This window comes from Podarcis tiliguerta (genome assembly GCF_965153285.1).
Source record: "Podarcis tiliguerta genome assembly, chromosome: 4".
NCBI classification, from domain to species: domain Eukaryota; kingdom Metazoa; phylum Chordata; class Lepidosauria; order Squamata; family Lacertidae; genus Podarcis; species Podarcis tiliguerta.
In genome coordinates, this window is record NC_139537.1 from 49,565,832 (window position 1) to 49,576,711 (window position 10,880).

Sequence of the window (10,880 nt, forward strand, 5' to 3'; positions counted from 1 at the left end):
CACCAGATTACGAGTCCACTATTCTTAACCGCTACACCACACTGCAGGAAAGCAGGAAGGAAGGAGGGTTCAGCATCCCTTTGGATGTAATAAGCTTGATACCCAGTCCAAAGCTATGCCATGTTTTAAAATGAAATTGTGGGTGTTTGCAGCATTGGTAATATCGGACAGGAAGAAATATTTTAAAACATCTTATCAGGTTAAACTGTGTTATGAGTTTGGAGTGTTAAGCTTTATGCCAGACCCCTCTGATCCCTGGATTCAGCAAATGTTAAAATCTAAGCAAGCGTTCTCATTCCTGGAAATAGCAAAGCTATTTCTCAGTTAGAAAACACAACAATGCATGTATTTATACGTCTTGCTCTGTTTTCGGTGCCTCCTTTTGCTTTCAGCTGCTGTCATTCTTATTTTTATTATGGCTAGGAGCCTCAAGAGCTGGAAGTGGGCCAGAACACTTTGGACTTCCGATAGTGCTGGTCCCACCCCCTCCGTCATTTTGGGCACCTGCTTCTGAATCGTTTCTAGTTCTACAATAACATTTTTGAGGTGAGAAGATCAGAACGCTACATGGTATTCCAAGTACGGTTGCACCATATATCTGTTTAGCATCTTAGAGACTATAGATTTACACATCATTGATTTGAAGGAGGAAAATGTTACAGCATAATTTTTCTTCACCACTATATTATGGTATTTCTGTTCTTTGGCAGGGTGCCAGGCCTTTGGACCGGAATGCTAAAGAAAGATCAAAACCACCCACCCATAAACGCAGGTTAATAGATCACAGTGGTAGATATAGATATAAGATATGTGACCTAGGGAACATATAGGAAGAGATTAACGGATTTTTTAAAAAAATTATTGTTAGCATACAAAATGTTTTACAATCCTGGTTCCCCATCACTACAATCCTTGGTTAGGTTGGTAGATAATGGTTTGCTCATGAGCTTTAAGGTAAAATCATTATTGCAACCGGGTTGCATCTAAGAAGATGACCTCTGACTAATTTGTACCAACCTTCCTCTCTGTTCAGCCCACTTGGAACAGACCTTGGATATGACCTACCACGACAGTTTGTTGACAAGGGCATATTAGGAGGCTGTGTGCCCCAAATGCATATTTGCTTCTCATGATTTGTTCAGACTTTACTCACACAAGGTTTTCTTATTTTATCCCTACAGCCGATATTATTCTTGACATGGTCTTCTGCATAGTCAGACCTTGTTTGCAGCCTGCCTTTGCAGCACAAGGAAGCTGAAAGTATGCCCTGAGTTTTAATATTTATGTCAAGTTCATTATATTCAGAAAGCAGTTTTAGAGAATTTGTTGTATTGGCACTGCGGTTTGGGGCTTTACCTTGGATTGCAGATATCCTTTTCATTCCAGGCAGGAATGCTCCTCCAGGAAGGATTGTGGCTTATTTTATGAGGTTATACATATGCATGCTTGGGTGGATTTCTTTAACTGTTCTATAAGTGTATTGTGCTAATATGAAGACTGTATTTCTGCTCTTGGCTATGAGTCACTTCAGGTACATCTGTGTAGAAAAGTGGTGTACAAATTAAAAGTATTACTACTACACATCATCATTCCTATTCCTTTTTGCATTTGGAAAAGGATTAATTCTGAATAAGCAAGCTTAGGGTTGCAGTGGTGCAACTCTGCTTACTCAGGAGCACATTGCTGCATGTAAAACATTTTATTGCTGAATAAAGATCAATAGAATTGCACTGCCTATCTTCCAGCTGGAATTGATTTTAAACAGCCATTGGAAATTCACTGTTTATCTGTTTAAAAATTATTTAAAAGGAAGCATTAACTTATATGTAAAATAAGCAGCATGATTTCACAATTCCATCTCCCCATCAAGTGCATGCTTTTATTCTACAGTAAAACCGTGTTCATGGTAAGAGAGGAATTTGATGCAAGAAGTCCCTTGAACCAACTGCCTGCAGTTCTTATGCTGCAGCACTCTGCAGTGTGGAAAGCCCTAAGACGCTTCCCTTCGAATCTCTGTGTTATTGCAATAAAGCAGCTGTCTTTTCATGGCTACAGAGGCACTCTTACATTACGTGAAGAACTTGTAAAGCAACCCAGAACTCATTACTTTCTGCTATAGTATGAAAGGGAATACGGGCAAAACATTTTCTCCCTTAGAAAAGGTCACGAACTACATGCTGTATTAGCACCGGAGATGAGAGATGGCTTTACTCTGTCGGCTAAAATAAATTCCTCCTGCAAAGGAAAAGGTTCTAAATGTTTTTATGGTTTTAAACAAGTATTTGTGATTACCTAAGGGACAGTGCAAAATATTTATCATTTACTAGTTAGGCGCACTGATGTTTAATTCCCCAAGTTTATTTTCCTTGAATTCATTCCTTGCTTGAGGAAACTGTTCTGTTCCCAGATCATGTATTCGGTGCTCTTGGAGAACACTGCCAGAAGGGGAAGGAATGCAGAGCAGCAGGCCTGGGAGCTTGTGGCTCTCCATGCGAAGTTGGCCTCCAAATCCCAATGGTCCCAAACACCATGGCCCGGTGGGCAGGGATGAAAGGAGTCCAGAAACATCTGGAGGGTCACAGGTTCTTCATCCTCTGCAGTACAGTCTTTTTGATTCCAAATGAGAAATGAGAAACAGGGCCATTACAAGCACCAACACTAGACAGGAATGCTTGTATGCTTGGTATCTGAGGCAAGTGAAAAGCCACAATAATTCACAATCAGTTGACTGGATGCTATACTGAAAGGAATGGTATTCTCTATACCGTTCTTTACTCTCTCCCTGTTCAGCCCAACTGATCTGTCACGGCTCAGTTTAGTCTTGTCATAAAGCACATGCACACACGCGCGCGCACACACACTAAGCCACACTTGAGGCCATCTCAGTGGAATTACCTAATTTGTAGAGAGACCCAGTTCTGGTTCTTATGAAAACCAATGGGGCGTTAAACCTATAGCAATTTAGATTGCAGGTGGGATTCACATGACTGAAAGCTTCTCTGTAGTTAGTGGATGTTTTGCATGAATGGAGTTCAAGATTCAATCCCAGATGTTCCCAGTGAAAAGCAGGGTTTTTTTTCAGCTGAAACTGATGTTTGCACTCAAATTGTAAGCCCAGCTGAAGCAATAGTCTCCTGGTGTCCTTAGACATTAGCAGCACACTTTGCCTAGGGATGACACTAGCAGAGTGCTGATTGTCTACTTAGTGGCTGTGGTCAGCTGTTCTGAGCGCAGCCGATTCCAGAACACCAGCAGAGCATGACAGCTTCATTTAAATTAGGTACAACTGTAGACAAAGCTACAAATGGGATACTGGCTTAGAGTCTTTTTTCAGAGACATGGTGGAATTGGTTGCTTACTTCCCAATGTCCATAGGCTCTTGTGCATTAGTGGAGAAGCTAGGTTTCCCAGGCTGTTTCCCCACAAACAATATGCATTGATTGATGGATTGATTGATTGATTGATTGATTGATTGCATTTATATCCCACATTTTTATCCAAGAAGCTCAAGGTGGCATGCATGATTCTTCCCCTCCTCATTTAATTCCCACAACTCTGTGAGGGATGTTAGACTGAGAAGTAGTGACTGGCCCAATGTTACCCAGTGGCCAAATGGGGATTTGAACCCTGATCTCCCCAGTCCTAGACCACCACTCTAACCAGTAGAAAACACTGGATCTCAAAAATAAAAATAAAACAATGTTTTCTTTACACCAATGCTGCTCTAAAATAATTTTGTAATTACATTTATGTAAAAGCTATATGGAGGATGCAGAGTAAATCTGAATCATTACATGTTTTGAGAAGTCAATCTTCAGAAGGTTTATTCAGTAGACATGCCAAAGATTACACTGTGTGAGCCTCCTACCATTCTCGTCTGGGTTAATCTCATGTTCTCAATTCCCTACTGGAAGGAGTAGAATAACCACAAATCAATTCATCCAATGCATAGAGAAAGATACTATGGTCAGTGATGCTGAAGGCCACTGAGAAATCAAGGAAAACCAACAGGGTCACATAACCCTTTTGTCTCTGTCAATAGAGTGGTACCCCTGGTTACGAACTTAATTCATTCCAGAGGTCTGTTCTTAACCTGAACCCATTCTTAATCTGAGGTACCACTTTAGCTAATAATAATAATAATAATTTATTATTTATACCCCGCCCATCTGGCTGGGTTTCCCCAGCCACTCTGGGCGGCTTCCAAAAGAATATTAAAATACTGTGATACTTCAAACATTAAAAGCTTCCCTAAACAGGGCTGCCTTCAGATGTCTTCTAAAAGTCTGGTAATTGTTGTTCTCTTTGACATCTGGTGGGAGGGTGTTCCACAGGGAGGGCGCCACAGCTAATGGGGCCTCCCACTGCTGCCGCGAGATTTCTGTTCTCATCCTGAGGTAAAGTTCTTAACCTCAAGGTACTACTTCCAGGATAGCGGTGTCTGTAACCCGAAGTGTTTGTAACCAGAGGTAACACTGTTTAGATAATCCATCAGAGTGACCCAGACAGTTTCTATTTCAAAATTAGATGAGAAACTAGACTGAGATGGATCTAGATGATCAGTTGCATCCAGGAGAACACTGCACTGCCCAGTCACCACCCACCTGAGGCGAGTGATCCTCAGAGATCTGCCAAGCCTGATGACAGAGATCTGCCAAGCCTGTACTTGTTATAATCTGCAAAATCCAACAATGGCTCATAGAACAGGTTTTTTTCTACTTGTTAAGTTGCTTCCCACCCCCTTTTGTTTATTGAAGGGTTTGGGGTGACCAGGTTTGAGAAAGATCCTGCCTTTTGAATCTTGTTTTGTGATACCTTTTATTTTTATTTCTACACCCAGGGATTTACAACCATGGTTCTTTTCGAAGAAAATGTAAAGCAAGTTTAAGCTGTAACAAGTATATTGAGCAGGATATATTAGCTACAGTAAGAGCAATGCATCTTTATTAGGCTGCTGCCACGAACTCAGATATTGTTACTGAAGGAAATGAATGCAAAAGGCAACTTCTGAATTGTCTGGAAATGTAACTGTTGCCGATGAAAATGCTAACAAAACAGAAAGGATCAAGAGAAATAGTGTCATTTCATTAGACAGACATGGATGCAAAGAATCACTTGGATGTTTGCAACATTCATGTTGTACTATATTCAGATCGTGCTTCTCTGACTTCTTGAAAGCTGCAATGCTTACAACACAGGCAGAAAAAAAATGTATGAGATGTCTGATTACTACTGAACCATATCATAGGAATATTTTGGTGTGCTTGGCTCATTACAACTCCATTAATTTCAAATCAGGATGAGATGTGTAGTCCAATAATTGGTTTAACTCAGTAACATATTAGGGGGGAAACTCTAGAGAGTCTCACAGCTATCAAAGCTTCCACACCTCTGCAAGTCAGCATTATGTAGGATGCACATCTTTGCACACTTACCTGGGAATAACCCTCATCGAGCTAAATGGGACTAACTTCTGAGTAGACATGTATAAGATTTCCCTTCAAACATCATTTGCACAGCAGCCTTGAGTACTGAGTGGTAAACCTGTGGCCCTCTAGATCAGGGGATGGCCATTCTAGAGGCCCCAAATTTTGAGAAAGTATCATGAGTGCCAGTCACAAAATGGATGTGTGTGGCACAATTCAAAGTGTCTGCCACAACTAAAAGAGCAGAGAGAGAGGTCTACAAAATGGTGAGAGCATGCTCCCACTCAGCGGACAAAATGGTGTTTACATCAGCCACCACCCAACTCGTCCTTAGAGAGAAGCTGTCTGCACCTCTCATCTATTCCGAATGGAAGGGAGGCTGGGTGTTCAAGCTGGCATCCAATGAAACATGGACATGTTTAAGGGGAGTGTGTGTATTTTCAGTGTGCAAGAGGCCAATCCAATGCAAACAGAAACTGAGGATAAATAGCCAAGAGTCTCACATATGCTATAGACCTTTGAGGGGATATTTACTGAGAACTCTCACAGGTGCTACGGGAGGTACTGTTGGGCACCCTTGAACCTATGGCCATGATGTTGGCAACCTTTGCTCTAGATGTTTTCAGACTCCGATTCTCAGCAGCCCCAGCCTGTATGACCAATAGAGAGGCATGATGTGAGTGCCAATTTGAATAAAATATTGGGGGGCCAGTTAAGCCCTGCCCCACATAATCAATCACATGATGCACGCCACTTGAATGGCAATGCTCATCAACTTAGGGATTGGGGCCTCTAATATTTTATGGGGGGAGGCAAAAACCCCTTGGCTCCTAGGAGCTGGCGGTATATAAATTCAATAAATCATAATCATGGAAGTCACAGTCTAACAACATCTAGGTGACAAATTTTATAACAAATAAGCAAATACTAAATAAGGCAGGTTCCTTATCATTATTGTGCCTTTGATTGTGTGTCTTGGAAATGGCAAATACCTCCCATATAATGGAATACGGACTCTATAGGAAGGACAGGGCAGAGTGGCAGGGCGCTACTGCTTTCCTATCCTACAGGCATCTTGCTGGCCACTGTGGGAACATGATGCTGAGCAAGATAGGCCTTTGGCCTGATCCACCAAGGCTCAGCTTAATGTTCTTCATGTTTGGGGATCCACTAATTATGGGATGCATGAAATGGGGCTGTATATAGCAACATATCATAACACATCAACCATGAGACTGAACTGCCTTTATCATTGGAATGAGGAACCTGTGGCCATCCAGAGGTTGTCAAATGGCAATTTCTATCACTGAGTGATGGCTGTAGAGGCAGTTCAACAGCATCTGGAGAGACACAGGTTCCCATCCCATATATATAGATACTAGTTAATTCCAGCTATTATTTCTGCTTTCAAGGAATGAGGGAACTGAAAAAACAGTTACTCCCCTTTCTAGCTTTGTTCCTTGCTTTTAATGTTTGTGGGGCAGTACACTGTCCAGTCAGTGTGTGTTCAGATCGATGCATCTCTTGTGCCATATAAATATAACTACTGTAGTTATTTTAAAGGCTGAAAATTCACAGAGCAATTGTGATGAGGCAGAATTTCTTTTTGCTGCTGCCCATGAGCAAAGCCACTAACAACCCCAAGTGCGAACAGTATATCTGCTCTTTCCAGAGCAATTTGCAAACAGTAAGTTATTAACCCAAACAGTTTGGGGGATAGGTTTACTATTATTACTAATGGAAACCATTACACACTTGAGGGAAATAATAGAGTTAATATTCGTATTCAGACAAAGTCTTACATCAAATGGGCATATAGCTGCAATGAGAATTTAAGTTTTATCTTTTCTTTGTGTTCTAGTAATATTTTTATCCCACAAAAGGAATAAATGGTTTAAAGCCTGAATTTCAGTGAGGCGAGCGTATGGGCCTGCATAATCAGTCAACAAATACATTTACATCCTAGCTGTGTATACTAGACTTTTAACCCTGATAATATGCAGTGAGATATTCATAGCTTCAGTTTCAAATTGAACAAAAGGGAGTGGTCTGTGCAATTTCACCTGTTTCACCTTTGTGTGCACCACCATGACCTAGAAGTCAGTTCGTTTTCTTTAGTCTCCTGTTCTTCAGGATATTATTATTATTAATTATAATAAATACAGTGGTACCTTGGTTTAAGAACAGCTTAGTTTATGAATAACTTGGATTAAGAACGCTGCAAACCTGGAAGTAAGTGTTTTGGTTTGTGAACTTTGCCTTGGAAGCAGAGCATATTTCGCTTCCTGTTGAGTGTGTTCCATTTTGAGTCCCCCACTGCTATGGGAAAGCACACCTTGGTTTAAGAATGCTTTGGTTTAAGAACGGACTTCCGGAATGGATTAAATTCATAAACCAAGGTACCACTGTACTGTGTATCAGGTTGTAGTTTTTGTTTGCTACTATGTTATGTATTTTTGCATTTTTATATTGTAAACTGCCCTGTGATCCTCAGCTGAAGGGCAGTATAGAATTTTAATAGATATTTAAATATGACATATAGAATCATCTACGATGTGTATAAAGTTTTATAATGTACAAAAGGACAGATTTGTGCCCAGACAAGCTTACAATATGAAATGTAATGCAGGGGAGACAATACAAAGTAGGGAGAGGGTTGGAGATAGGGATAAACAGAGGAAGACTGTGTATTTATTTTGAGCAGCAAACTTTAAACAATTAATTGGTTAAATTAATTGATTAAAAATATTTCCTCGATGGCTAACAACGCATCTTTGATTAAACAGGCAAAATATTTCTTTTAAAAAGTAATGTTTTAGTATATGAATGTGTAAAATAGGGAAGTGCAAATGATTGGGTGAATCACAAACCCTGAGCCAAAGGCTGGAGTTTTGAAGATTCTGAACTTGTCAGAGGCAAAATGGGATCCTGAGTCAAAGCTCCCCCTCAATTGTCTCATGGTGTCTGGAACACAATCCCCATACCTCCCTGCTACAGACAAGTGTTTGCTAAAAGTGAAAATAATGTCTCTACCATATAAGGAGAATATGGTCATTCTTGGATGCCAAGGAAACAAATAACCTTGGTCTCACATGCTTCTTCCCCTTGCTCTTAAAAGAATTCTCTGGGATGTAGCCAGGCACTTTTTTCAGCCAGAGCTCACAGGAACTCTGTTCCAGCCCCTCTCAAGTGGGCACCATTCTAAGAAAACGAGGGTGAGTTCATGGTGATTTCCAGCACCTCTTTTTCTAGAAAAACAGCACTGGACACAGCTGTTGGAGTGAAGCTTTTTCTGCTGAAATTCATCCCAGTTCCTAACCCATCCTGTCTTTTCTAATCCTATTTTTTCCCATTTATTATTTTTGATTTAATCATACAATTTGCATTTGGGTTCTATAGTTCTAGACTATAGTTCCACACAGTGAAACATCATGCAGAATAAATTTATCGCCTTCGTCACCATTGCACAGTCACACCTTATAGTTAGCAGCCCTGTATGATCATGATACATGTACGTGATGCTGGCACCAAACTACATGGTGCCTCTAGAGACTGGGGATGGAGACAATGGGTGCCTGAGTTCTTCCTACTTCAAGCTTAGATGTGCCTTTACTGTTGCAGGGCAGAAGCATGGATGATACATAGCTTCTGCATGGCTGGCACCATTTGTAGAGGGAGCAAGCAGCACCACAGTGGAGCCAAGCTGTGCCCTCAGCCTGCATTGCAGGAAGTAGCTGCAATGGGGAAGATTCCAGGGCAATACACCAGCAGCAGCCTTACAATGTGCCTGCAGAGTGAACCCCACTCAGCGAAGTGTCAGAGAAGCTTGGCAGAGTGAGATAGAGTACAGAATTGAGGTGAGGGAAGTATGGGCCTACAAGATGGAAGTTTCTAGCACCCACACAGTTGTACTCTTCAATAATAATAATAATAATAATAATAATAATAATAATAATAATAAAACTTAACTTGATGCTCTGTGTGCAAAGACCATACAGAACAATTGAGGAAATACTTTTAAAAGCCAGGTTGGAGGCAGGGAGCAAGAAATGAACAGGAAAGAAGGGAGTATGATATGAATGGAATACTGGGTGACTTCAATAGGTGCTGAAGACCACATAAAGTGAGGCCAGGGAAAATTTGTGCAGATTTAATTGATTAACCAAGCTGTCAGTTGCCCCCCTCTCTATGTTTGGGCTCTGAGCAGCATTGCTTTAAAAAGCAAAAAGCCAGTAAGAGAAAGAACAGTCCTAAATAGCAGCTTGTTGTTTGAATTGACAATATGCCTATGCTTTGGGAAAATATATGCTAGTGCCACATTAGTTAATGCCTATAATGAATAGATTTAGAAAGATAATTCACAGTACGTTCACAATGGTAATTAAACTTTAAATTTTCATGAAGTGCATCCCTCTTCCTCCCTTATACAGATTCTCTTCAATGGGTTGGAGTTAATAGAAAATGAGTCTGGGGATTGAATATTTCTGGAATGAAACATTTTGCTGACACTGGATAAGCAAAAGGCAATGCAAAAGGCAAAGATCTGTTACTGGTGGCAGAGATGCTGTGAGCAGGGTGAGTCTCTGCAAAATTAATTTCCTCTACAATCATTTGCATAGAGCTGGAAAAGAAAAGATCAGCCTTATGAAGGATTTAGAGACTCTAACTGCCTAACTTTTCTAAAATGTGTCCTGCTTTCCTTAAATTAACAACCAAATGATAACTGCGGGAGTCTCCAGTTGCATGTGAAATACTGATGTGCTTTTTAAAAAAGCAACTATCAATATCAAACATCATCTTTCTTTCTTTCTTTCTTTCTTTCTTTCTTTCTTTCTTTCTTTCTTTCTACAAAAATGGGAGATTTCATTTTGCATTTCTTTACAAACTTCTAATGCAGAGAAAACTTCCCTAGGTTAACAGCTTGTTATGCTTAAGAAGCAAAAAGCACCGGAAATTATTGCAGCCCATATGTTACTAAAAGGGCTTTTGCTGTGGATTAGTGTCTTACGTAATGAGGGGGCCCAATCCACTTTGGGATTAATTTAGCTTCTCTCCACCCTTCTTAAAATGTTTGCTTCCTAATGATAAACCTGGTATTAGTTTAATTTGCAATTTGTTGTTTGCTTGCGGGCATAATCACCATACACTGCAATAAGCTCTTTCAAAGCTGGTAGGGATAAGGTTATTGTATTTTCTGTTTGATTTCATATATATTATTGGTTGTTTATGGAATTACCAATCCCACTGTTATTAAACTGGGTGTGGAGGGGGAAATAAAACAAGTCCACCAATTTGAATTAGCTTCTGGTTTCATCAGACCACCCGGAAGCTGTCGCCAGCATGTAGAAAAGTCAGCACCATATTTGATACCGATGATGATTTTTTAAAAAAACAAACTGCTAAAAAGATGTATCAGTAAGTAATATGCAACTATATAATGTTTAATCATAACAG